The 12,194-nt window shown below is 48.6% G+C and overlaps 1 long non-coding RNA gene across 2 annotated transcripts in view; it reads right to left on the bottom strand.

Annotated features, from left to right (window-relative positions):
• Window positions 1-3,308: 3,308 nt before the first annotated feature.
• The window catches only part of LOC110341427, a 30,740-nt gene continuing 21,854 nt past the window's right edge, over window positions 3,309-12,194 (bottom strand). Inside the window, exons 1-3 of one of the 2 annotated variants that reach the window (XR_005876624.1) lie at window positions 5,342-6,966; window positions 3,941-4,079; window positions 3,309-3,562 (exon numbers count right to left, since the gene is read on the bottom strand). This is a non-coding gene — a long non-coding RNA (uncharacterized LOC110341427). Of the gene's footprint in view, window positions 3,563-3,940; window positions 4,080-5,341; window positions 6,967-12,194 lie in introns of those variants that run through there. The other variant, XR_002383373.2, reaches the window with a different exon arrangement.

The raw sequence follows: 12,194 nt of genomic DNA, 5'->3' as shown, positions 1-12,194 counted from the left end.
TGTCACTGTGTGAACGGACTTTGGGTCTCTTTTCTCAAGCTTCACTCAGTGCGGCAGTCAGTTGACTTCCTGTTGCCTCTCAGCTCCAGCACCATATCTGCCTGCATGCCACCACGCTCCCCAATTAAATGTTTCCTTTATAAGAGCTGCCGTGGCCATGGAGTCCCTTCACAGCAACAGTAAACATTAACTAACACACCACCACAGCACGAGGGGGCTCGTGAAAGCTAATCCCTGAGTTCTCAGTTTATCCTTGCTCAACTTGCATGTAGCTCCGCCCAAGAATTCCCCCTCTCCTAGCAACTGGTTATTGCTTCTGTCGGAGGAGCTTCCTGGGTCTTTCACCTCTGCCCTGTTTTGCGAGCCTCCCTGATCCCTCCAGGAGGAAGCTATTGAATCCAAAGGAAATAATCCAGGGTACTTAGGTAGAAGAAGTCAAAAGTAACTTTGGCTTCAGCACAAAATAAATGCATTAATTAGATCTGCAGAGGTGGCTCAAGGGTTGCTGCTCTTGAGCCCAGGACTTGGATTCAGTTCCCAGCCCCCACATGGTAGCTCTTAACCTCCTGTAACTCCAATTCCTTGGGATCTGATGCCCTCTGGTACACCTGTAGCCATGGAGCATGGAAACTCACACAAGGAGTGGATTGGGGGAGAGGGGTAGAAGGAAGGTGGGGGAGGGAATGGGAGGAGAGGAAGGAGGAGAAACTGTGGTTGGTATGTAAAGTAAATAAATAATAAGTATGAATGAAAATAAGGATATACTGTGCAAAAAAAATTGCAGCTCTTCTAAAGGAGTTTGGTCCCCAGTGCCCATATCAGGAAGTTCATAACTGTCTGTAACTCTAGCTGGTCTCTGGGAGAATTTGCACACCCAGGGCACCTGCACACCCAGGGCATTTGCACACCCAGGGCACTTGCACACCCCAGGCACTTGCACCATCAGAGCACAAACCTATACACACAAATAAAAACAAATCTTTAAAAAGCATAAAATATGTTACATGTAAGTAGTTAATAACAACCATCCCTGTTTTTGTCCAATGCCTCAGATTATGTTTCCTAAAACAAGGATTTCACCTGATAGCTGCCTGTGGTGATACATCACTTATGATTTACTAAAGTTTGCCTGAAAGTACAGAAAGCAAAGCTAGCCGCAAGCCATAGAGCCAGGCAGTGGCAATACACACCCTTAATCCCAGGGCTCAAGAGACAGGCAGCTGGATCTCTGTGAGCTCACGGCCACACTGAGCTAACGTGAAACTGACCCAGTCTACAAAAGAAACAGCTCACACAAAGGTGAGCTCAGCACTTGGGATCCCACACCTCTACTCCCAGCACTTGAGGCATATAAGATGGGAGCAGATATTCAGTCCAGGGCATTTTGGTCTCCAGCAATGTATGGGCAATTGGTCTCCAGTCACACTGAAGGCAGGGTGGCTTCCGCCTGGGTAGAGATGAGACCCAGTGACCCGGCTGCTTTGCTTATCTGACCAACAGCTTGAAGCCCAATGTCTATCTATGGGTTTTTATATTTTGCGTTACACACTTGCCACCCCAAATCTTTCAAGGGGTCCCCAGTATCAAAGAATAAGAATGTTTGTTATGGCAATATTCGAGGCCTACAGGAGATTTTCCATGAGGACAGTCTCCTCTCAAAATGTCTGTGTCATTTCTCTGCAATGTTTTGTTTTGTTTTGTTTTTTTGAGACAGGGTTTCTCTGTGTAGCTCTGGCTGTCCTGGAACTTTAGACCAAGCTGGCCTCAAACTCACAGAGATCCGCCTGTCTCTGCCTCTGCCTCCCGAGCGCTGGGATTAAGGTTGTGCGCCACCACCACTGCCACCAACCCCACCCTCACCCCACCCTCATCCCTGGCTTGTGTTTTTTCTTCTTCTTCTTTTTTTTTTTTTTTTTTTTTTTTTTTTTGGTTTTTCGAGACAGGGTTTCTCTGTATTGTTTTGGAGGCTGTCCTGGAACTCGTTCTGTAGACCAGGCTGGCCTCGAACTCACAAAGATCCTCCCTGTCTCCGCACCCCCCCCCCCAGTGCTGGGATTAAAGGCGGGCACCACCACCGCCGGTCTCCACCGCATCTTTGATGTATGAGCCATCCCGGGTTTCATGTCATCCTTTACGAATCTGGACGTTCCCATCCGATCTCCTTTCAGACACAGCCCGACCTGGACTCGAGAGCTACTTCACACGTAACCGGTGCGGCCTTCCGAAGTTGCCAAAGTCCGTGCGTGCCCTTAGCTTTTCTTCTTTTAGAAGGTGGACACAGGGGTCTTCCACGGGCAGGCGTGAACTTCCTGGCACACAGCCCACGCTCCTGGAGAGTCAGGCAAGCCGTTCCTCACCTTGTGTTTCTCTGCACGCTCATCCGCAGCCCAAGCCGGCAGGGCCACGTGCGCACAGCCGGGCCACTTAACCCTGGCAGATACAGACAAAAAAAAAAAAAACAGCAAACCCGCAGGCCACTCCACCTGTCCCTGCCCTCCCCTCCCATGGTCCCATGGCAGAGTCAAGATCGAAGGGAAGTCTATGTTTCAACTTTCTGGATGCTTTAATAAGGCTGCCGGCTCACCATGGATCTCATAAAAGCTGTTTTCCTTGTGATTAAGTTGTATTTGCCCCTTAACTGTGCGGTAAACAAGCCCTCAACTCCTGCCTTCTGGTTGGAGCGCCATTGCCTATTAACTGGGACTTGGAGGGTAGCAGGCTGGCAAGGCCACCGGGGACAGAGAGCCAAGCAGCCCGATTTGGTTATCAGTTCTGTTGACACGAGGGGAGCCGCATGTGGCTGTGGGGCATGCCCAGCGGGTCAGGCTGGGGTTTCTTTCCCCAGCTGTGAAAGGCCTGCTGTTTGGAACACTTGGCCTGTAACCAGGGGCGATCAGGACTCTTGCTGTGACCAGCCCACCAGCTCTGTGAGCAGCTGACACAGAGAAGCAGACAGAAACATGTCTGGTCCTAGACTGAGCTCGAAGCTGAGAGGCTGTAGTGACAGTGAGCCACCCTTCCCGACAGCCCCAGTCCAGGCAGGAGAAAGTCTCTCCTAGGACGCTGCTGAGGGGGTGTCACTTACCAGAGCTGGTTAGATACACAATATCTCTGAGAGAGGTGGCCAGAGGTCCAGATGAGTTGGACGGGTTTCTGGGGAAATTCCTGGGATACATGACTTGGGGAGAAATTGGGGCAGTGCCCAGGTGTAAGACTTGGTGTCCCCCCTCCCCCAGCCCACCCCTAGGGGCAATCACTGTCAATGTTGACTTATTTGCAATATCTTTTAATTATTTTAGCCAATGGAGTGTGTGTGTGTGTGTGTGTGTGTGTGTGTGTGTTACGGTGGGTGTGTGTGGCATGTGTGTGTTTTTAATAATCTGTGTGGTCAAGTACCAGTTCACAAGAGCCTTTGAGTTCAGGGAAGTCTCACCGCCAAACCCACACCCAAATATTTTGTAGATAACAGAAGCGCCATTGCTGGGCTGTGCTCAAGGGTACACAGACGAGCTTCTGTGGCTGGATAGTAAGGACCCTCAAGTGGGTACCCAGAGAGAGGAGCCTGCAAGAGAAACCACAGCGAGTCCTTCATCTGTGCCCTGTGGAGAAAATTCCACACCAAGCAGCCTCCCTCTCCTGAGCCCATGAATACAGGGAAGCACGCAGTAGGTGCGTTGTGCAGCGTTTGTTGAGCTCTGTCGGCGGGAGTCACTAAGCCTAGAGCTTGTGGCAGTTTGAACGTGAGATGTGTTTGAGAGCACTTGGTCCCCGGCCTATAGTGCTGTTTGAGAAGGCCTCGGAAACCTCTAGGAAACCTTCTGATAAGTGGGTCACTGGGGTGGGGGTGAGCCTTGACGTTTTATGGCTTGGCCCCCACTTCCTGTCTGCTCTCTTGTTTCCCGGCCGTGATCAGCTGCTTCATCCTGGTGCCGTGTCTTACCTGCCGTGCCCGCCAGCCATCTGGGAAGAGGAGATGTCAACTGAGAAAAATGCCTCCCTCAGATTGCTCTGTAGGCAACTTGGCAAGGAAGCTTCTTGTTTAACAGTTGATGTGGGAGGGCCCAGCCCACTTCGTGGTCCTGGGGTGTGTAAGAAAAGCAGGTGAGCTAACGGTGGGGAGCAGGCCAGCAATTGCAGTGTCTGTTGGCCTTGGTCACTGCGTCAGTTCCTAGATCCAGGTCCCTGCCTTGCTTGAGTCCCTGTCCCGGCTTCCTCAGTGGTGAACTGTGAGTGGGATGTGTAAGCCAAGTAAGCCCTTCCCTCCCCAAGTTGCTTTGGATCTTGGTGTTTATCCCAGCAACAGAAGAAAACTAAGACACTTATCATGATGGTGTCTTAAACTACGAGCCAAAAGAAGCTCTTCCTCTTTCTTGTCAGGGTTTGGTCCTAGCAACAAGAAGAGTAACTGATAGGGTTGTTCCTGCAAAGTCCCCATTTAGTCACACCAGGGCATCCATGCCAAGATGCAACGCAGTTAACACCAGCTGTCAGGAATGCGGCTGAGTCCCTCCCCTCACTCTCTCGGACTTTGGTATAGAGCTAACATGTCTACAAACGAATGTACGCCCTTAAATGTTTGTTGTTTGCGTGCTGCACAAACCCAGTTCAAAACAGATGGAGCATTTGTTGTCAGACGGTTTTATCCCACCAGGCACGGTGGTGCACACCTGTAATCCCAGCACTCAGGACTGGGGCAGGCGGCTCACAAACTGTAAGGCGACCTGAGATACTAGGACATGTTACAGCGTCCCCGCCCATTACAGAATGACACCTCCCGTCAAAGACACGCCTCGTGTCTCAAAAATACTCTTACCGTGTGTGTGAGAGAGAGAGAGAGAGAGAGAGAGAGAGAGAGAGAGAGAGAGAGAGAGAGAGAGAGAGAAGACAGACAATTCCAGGCGTCTGTGAGAGTGTGGGTTTGTGATGGCTGGAGACCTTCCACTCTTTCTGTCTTAGGAAACATGAAGAAGAAGAAGAGAAAACAAGCAACTGCGTATGCTTTTAAAATAGCAAGCATGGGGCAGAAAAGAGGGAAAGATGAAAGCCAGATGGCATCCACTTAAGCTTTAATAACTGGCTGGCGCTAGGAAGCTTGGAAGGTTCTAGATGAGCAGCTGAAGGGGTTGGCAGGTCCTGTTCACCAGTAAGAACGTGAAACAGAAAGACAGCATCATGTCTGCTCTGTGGGTCAGGCCTCTGCCTGGCCCAACCTAGTCACCCACGTCTAAGCAGCGTCTGAGACACAGGGGGCATACTCAGTAAACAGCTATTCTAAGATTCATTTTACTTTTATCTATGCGTCTGCGTGTGTTGGTATGCCCAGCTGCATGCCGATACCTACAGACACCAGAGGAGGGTAACCGGTCCCCCGGTGCTGTAATTGTAGGCGGTTGGAAGCCCCCTTTCTATATAGGTGCTGGGAACTGGACTCAGGTCTTCTGGAAGATCAGATGCTCTACACCGCTGGCCAACCTCCAGCCCCTCTCAGTGAATAACTTAGATGATGCAAAAAGGTCTTTGAGATCTAAAGAAAAGAGGAAATGGCTTTCAAGTGACAGCTGATAAGATGTAGGTGAACCTCACTGCCTGTGCCAAAGTTGAGATATCAAACGATGGTGTCCGTGCAAGCCATGAGGTTTCTGCACCCTGGGAGCTTATAAGGAACACGACCATCTAGATCATTCACTGAACTAATAAAATTCACAAAAGCTAAGCCATCGGAAATATAATCAACGAGCTGAAATTTCTGCCAGTAAAGTACTTGCCACAAAAAACATGAAAACTTGTATTCAGTCTCCAGCACCCACATATAAAGCCAGGCATGTAACTAATGCTTGTAATTCCAGTGCTGGGGAGGCAGAGACAGGAAGTGAACCCCAGGCCCCTGGAAGAGACTCTTGCCTCAAAAAGACAAGTGGCATTGTTCCTGAGGAACAGCATTCAAGATTGACCTCCTGCCTCCTACTCGCGTAAGCACACATGTATGCACCCGCATGAACACGTGTATGCATGGACAGTGTGCCTGTGTGTGGCTGAAAGATTTGCAGCAACTACACCTGGTCACGTGTCTCCCAAGGCCATTTTGCAGCCTCTCTCTTATGCATTTCTTTGTACTAGAGAGGCCTTGGCAGAGCAGTTCAAGTTCATGGGCCTTCCTACAATGGGCATGGGCGGCTGTTACAGTCTTCCATAAATCCCAGGGCCTTGCTTTGAAGTGATGACTCACAGAGACTATTTTGTCAGGCCAACTGGGCCGTAAAAATATTAAGTGTGGTTTTCAGCAGTAAAGGCCTTTATGATCTTACTCACTTCCTGCCATGGAGCATAGGATTAAACCGTACTTTGGAGCAATTAACGGCCTGCCTGGGATGCTTCACAGGGAATCCATTATTATACAGTCTAGAAACACGAATATAAACAGCGGGGTTCATTAAGAAATTGGAGGCGCTCAAGAAGTGTCCTCAGCAGCGAACTGCAAAGCGTGGCGTGTTGGAGCATGACGGTGCTGGGGCGCACGTTCTGTAGAACCCGGGGATTGAACCCGGGTCATCGGACTTGGTGGCAATTAGCCCCTGAGCCATCATCTCACTGGACCAATGTCAGAGTACTGTTGAAACGGGACAGTTTTTCACTTAGGCTTCTCGTGCCTCAGCAGGGCTAGATACTCCGCCAACAGCCGGCCGCAACCCTAGCTAATTATCCCCACTTTGGGGGCACTCGGCTTTGCAGATGGACCAACAATGGCCTCCACCCTGCGGGGCCACTAGATTTTAAAACCAGCAAGAAAAACAAAATCGCCTCCTGCCTTGGTTGTAATGAAGACTTCCACTTTGCTGGCTGGACCGTCTTTCCCAGCCAAACAGTGCACTCCGGTGACTTGCTGACTTCAGTCCGCCACTCTCAGCCGTGGTGTCTCCAGCAGCATGGTCTTCTCATAAGTGGGGTCCCGGGGGTTCCACTTTCAGACGAGGGGGGGAGAACTACAAACAGAAGTCCCTTTAGAGCCCCTCTGTGAATCCCCCTCCCCTTCCTCATCTTCCTTTCCATGCCGAGCCGTGGGCAAATGACTGGTACCAAAGCCACCTGAGCTCAGGACGTCTCATGGTAACCTGCCAAACACCGAGACTTGCAAACCATTATTGTCGGCACAGGGTGCAATCCCCCAGGCCTTGACCACAGCAGCCCTTCAAATATGAGGCTTTCACTCACGTTCCAGGAGAACAGGAAGTGCATGCATACACTTGGTTGGTGAGATTCAGATATACACCTGGTGCACACACCTGTTCCCTTTTAAATTCACATCGCGCGGTGGACCTATCTGCAGAAGTGGCCCCTGAAAGAACTTACATGAGGGAGCAATGTTCCTGGGGGGTCATTTTGCCCAACCATCACAACCTCACGCTAACTCCGTGTTATTTATACAAAGCACTCTGCTGGCAAAGCCAGAGACCGGATCACTCTGGGAAAACATTAGATTTGTGCTGATCCCGCTTGTAAGTGTTACTGTAATTTTCCTTTTCTTGAGCAAGCTGAACTGATTCTGTTTGACATGAGTCCTCTTTGGGGCCCAAGATTTCTGGGAAATCTCTTTGTGCGGTGCCAAAGCCTTGATTTAATTACCCTAACAATACGCAAACTTTTGAGGCTGGCTTGCCCCTGAGACTGAAATATGGATGTTGATCTAGATAGGAGCTTGGCTGGGAAGATTACAACTCGATCTGCTAAGAGGAGGACTTAGGCAAACATGCTTTGACTGTTCTCTCACTAGGGCAGACCTAAAGCTACAGGCTGTAAATCACTCTGACCCGCCCGGCAAATTCGAGATGTGGGACCAACCCTGTGTCCTCACAGGAACCTACGCTACAAAACTAAACATTTCCCCACTGGGGGAAAAAATGAATAATTACTCCAGGTATTTTTCTTAGAAAGAAATTATTCAAACTTGAGCAGAAAAAGACCAGCCATGGGCGACAGACTGGGAGAGTACTTTCTTCCTAGAGAGATTTCTTAATTCTGGCCCCAAACATCCCATGAGAAGCATTTTAGGGATGTTCTCCTGAAGAGGATTCAGGCAAGTGTTTGGTGGCAAGTGTTTTCTCCCCATGTGGACAGCCTGTACCCACCAGGCAGGCACGTTGTCATAAAAAGCAGCCTGCCAGAGGCCCTGGCACAGCCTGCTTAAAATCATTCTCTAAAAAGAAAGGCGAAGCCAAGGTATCCATTCACTTCTCCAATGCTATAAAATTATCGCCTGAACCATCAGTTATTTTTTCTTTGTTTGTTTGTTTGTTTGTTAGCTTTTTCTCTGCAGACACTCTTTCCCCGTTCTTTTGGCCCAGAACTGCTCAGGGAAAGGACACACAATTCCAGTTTGGACAATCCGACTTTCTCCACTCTGGAGCTGAACCTGTCCATGGGTGGTGTGGCCTTCACTGAACCAGAGCTGGTCTCTGTTCTGTTCTACAGAGACCCCTGATTGAAGGGGAGAAAAATTATGACAACTCTCCGGGGTGAACACCCCAACGCTCACACAAAATGTGGTGACGCAAAGAAGAGTAAGAATCCTCACTGCGCAAGCTTGAGGACCTGAGTTCAAACCCCCAGCACCCACATAAAAAGATGAGCGTGGTTGCACACAGGCCTGTAACCCCAGCACTGAGAGCGACAGAGACAGGAGGATCATTAGGACTTGCTGGCCACCAGCTCAGCTCAGGTTTCACTGAGAGCTCCCCCCCACCTCAACAGAGAAAGGCAGAATCTGATAGGACAAGATACCAGATGTCCTCTGGTGTCCACGGGCATGTACCCTGGCCTCTGCAGGCACGCATAGGTACATACACCTGTACTCACATGTGTGTTTACATAACACACACACACACATGTACACCATTCACGAGAGAGAGACAGAGACAGAGAAGAGATCCAGTCCCAAGTATTAACTACAAAAGTATTTCCAATCCCTTCTTAAAATAAGAACAACAAAAAATAGAAGGGCTGGAGAGGTGGCTCAATGGTTAAGAACACTTTCTGCTCTTGCAAAGGACCCGAGTTCATTTCCCAGAACCCACATCAGGTAACTCACAGCTGCCTCTAACTCTAGCTCCAGGGAATCTGATGCCCTCTTCTGGCTTCCATGGGCACATGTACATACATGCAGACATACACATAAATAACTTTTAAACAAATGTTTCATAAAATGGGGAGTAGAAAACAATACATATTTTCTGAGATTAACGTAACCTCCATAGCCTTGAATCTCCTGGTCACCTCTGTAAGCAATTTATCTCGGAGGCGGAAGGACAGCTTCAGGAGGTGGGAAGCAAAGAGGACTTTGAGCTGCAAACCCCTGAAATCCCAGACTCCAAGGCACCTGTGGCGCGGAAAGCCTTCCTGAGCATCTCTCTGAGACGCCAGCCCTGTCCCCACCACAGGCTCTCCTAGGGAAACTGAGCCCAGGCTCCCAGGGTGCAAGGAGAAGGGCGTGCCTTCTCCGCGGAGGACGGGTGATGCTTCCTTCCCATCTTCCCCTCGCTGAGGTGGCGGTGAGAGCAGGAGCCCTGGTGCAGGAAAATGTCCACATTCACCACGTGTTGCTGCCATTCATCACGTGTTTTCCTTCTCATGTAGAGGCTGCTTTTGAACATGGATCTATTTTTAGGGTTTCTGTTTACTTAGTACCTCTCCAGAATACCAAGGCATATTTAATATGCATGCTTATGGAAATGTAATTTTCTGGAGGTGATTTTAACTCGGAAATGTCCTCTTACCGTGCTGCGTTTAGTTCACTAAGTCCTTTTCTGCAGCTGAGGGTCGGACCCCAGGCTCTGTACTAAGCGTTTGCTTTGCCCCGAGTGGTGACCCCACCTTCTTTGACAATTCTTTTAAAGATTTATTTTTATGATTTTTAATTATGTGTAGGGATGTGTGTGTGATGTGTGTATGTATGTGATGTGTTATGTGGCGTGTGTGTATGTGTGAAGTGTGTATGTATGTGATGTGTTATGTTATGTGGTGTGTATGTGTGTATATGTGTGTGATGTGTGTATGTATGTGATGTGGTATATGGTATGTGTGTGTGATGTGTGTATGTATATGAGGTGGTGTGTGTGTATGTGATATGTCTGCACGTATGGACCTGCATGTGAAGCAAGTGTCTAAGGAAGCTAGGGGTGTGGGACCCCCCTGGAGCTGGAGTTATAGACAGACTGTTACAAGCCCTGTGGTGTGGGTGCTGGGAAGTGACTGGCCCTCTTCAGAGCTGAGCCATCTCTCGCTTGATGCTTTATGAAACAATGTAACAGAAGACCCCAGTGTTGACTGAATTAAGTGCAGGTTGGATATTTTCATTATGTCCCTATAATATGATAAATGCAGCTTTCCACTTCTAAAGATGCTGACCTTAATTTTTAAAATGGCTTTGAACTCCAAAACCATTTCCTGGATCTCGTTATCCAAGTACTCCAAAGTCAAAGCACAAAAAGGTATCTGCCAGTGCAATAGGACCAGAGTCTGGTGATCCTGATGTCAGAGACAGAAGGCCAGGGCCCTGGGGCACAGCTTTGGGCCTTATGGCTGCAATTGCTGCTTCAGGAAAATCATTAGCATCTTATGATTTCATTAACCTTTGATCCGATTCTGATGGATTGGAAAGTTAATTTAGATTTTAGTCAGAGTATTTTCTGTAAGTAGCTAAAAACTTGTCTGCAATTGCCTGTTCTCATCTTTCTCCCAGAACAGCAATTCTGAACTCTCAGATGTCTATCTTTCAGGACTGATCTTGTATGTCAACCTTTTAACTGATGGTTTCATCCATAATTTATTGACTTCTATCTACTTCTCCGTTTTCAAATACTCAGTCTTTCCACTGGTTTTGATTTCCCACCAAGATAATTTGTTGTTTGAATGTGAAATATGCTCACAGGCTTGTGTGTGTGTGTATGTGTGTGTGTGTGTGGTGTGTGCATGCATGTGTGTCTATGTGAGATGTGTGTGTTTGTGCATGCGTACATGCGTGCATGCGTGAGTGTGTATGTGATATGTGTGGTGTGTGTGTATGATGTATCTGTTTGTGCGGGCATGCACACGTGCGTGCATGTGTGTGATGTGTATGATTTGTGTGTGATGTGCGTGGTATTGTGTGGTATGTGTGCATGCATGTGTGTGCATGCATGTGTGTCTGAGATGTGTGTGTGATGTGTATGTGATGTATATGTGCGCGTGTGTGTGTGTTATATGTATGGTACGTGTGTGTGATGTGTGTGTGATATGTATGGTGTGTGTGTGATGTGTATGTTTGTGCGTGTATGCTTGGGGGTGTGACCACTTGGTCCCCAGCTGGTGGAGCTGTGTCGGAAGGTTGGGGAACCTTTAGGAGGCAGAGCTTTGGAGGAGTGGGTCTCTGAGGTGGGGCTTTCAGTCTCATAGCCTGGCTCCAGTTCTGTCTGCCAGTCCGCACAATGTGACCACCTGCTTCCTGCCTTTGCCACCATGATGGACTGGATCCACGCCTAAATCATGAGTCAAAACAATCCTTCCTCTTAAGTTGCATTTGCCAGGCATTTTCTCTCAGCAGTGAGGAGAACGACCCACGTGGGTAGGCTGTGGTGGCTTTTCCTGTTGTGCGTTTCCTTCTCCTGGAAGCGATATCACTCCAGAGATTTCATCCCTTCATCTGCCTCATTTCCTAAGATCACATGATGAGGTCTTCTCATACGGTCTTGAAAAGTTAAGCAGGAAGTGGTATGTGGGCCGAGGGGTTTGCTCAGATGGAGAAATGCTTGCCTAACAAGCACACCCTGTTCCTTTGCCTAGCACACATGAAGCCCTGGGTTTGAGCCACAGCACATATAACCCAGTCATGGCAACACATGCCTATAATCCCATCTCTGAGAGTCAGGGGCACTGAGATCAGGAGTTTAAAGTCAGCAGTTACATAGTTACATAGCAAGTTACATAGTATTTCATAGAGCTACATAGTAAGTTCAAGGCCATCCAGGGTTTCATAGGGCCCATTCTCAAATTTTAAGAAGGAATTAATATTTAGTTTTAAAATGCTATTTAGTTTTTAAAGGCGAGGTGTATCATTTTATTTTTATTTACTGTCTGTGTATGTGTGACATATGGGCATGGGGGAGGTACACCCATGCATGTGTGCATGTACATGTGGAGGCCACAGGAGGGCATTGGGGTACCCT

The sequence above is a fragment of the Mesocricetus auratus genome, unplaced genomic scaffold (assembly GCF_017639785.1).
Source record: "Mesocricetus auratus isolate SY011 unplaced genomic scaffold, BCM_Maur_2.0 Super-Scaffold_100001, whole genome shotgun sequence".
Classification (NCBI taxonomy): domain Eukaryota; kingdom Metazoa; phylum Chordata; class Mammalia; order Rodentia; family Cricetidae; genus Mesocricetus; species Mesocricetus auratus.
The sequence above is the reverse complement of the archived record's forward strand: the minus strand, read 5'-3'. Positions and strand labels throughout refer to the sequence as shown.